Here is a 242-nt window from a genome sequence, read left to right as displayed (position 1 = left end):
GTGCCACCGCCAGGGGCCCCCCCCCCCAGGCTAAGGAATAGCCACGACGAGTGGGGCACTGTCCTTGGTTATGCCAGGGCCTGCGGAGATGGCAATGCCATCGTCCTCTCCCACCCTGTGCCAGTCCCTGTCACCATGCCATGGCTGGGAGCAGGGGGAGCGTGACCCTGTTGCAAGGTGGGGGTAAGCACCCCCCCCTCCCCAAACATGGCCACACAGGAGGGATGGAGCTCAGCGCCTGA

Source organism: Cariama cristata, unplaced genomic scaffold, assembly GCF_000690535.1.
Source record: "Cariama cristata isolate BGI_N322 unplaced genomic scaffold, ASM69053v1 scaffold20646, whole genome shotgun sequence".
Lineage (NCBI taxonomy): Eukaryota > Metazoa > Chordata > Aves > Cariamiformes > Cariamidae > Cariama > Cariama cristata.
The sequence above is the reverse complement of the archived record's forward strand: the minus strand, read 5'-3'. Positions refer to the sequence as shown.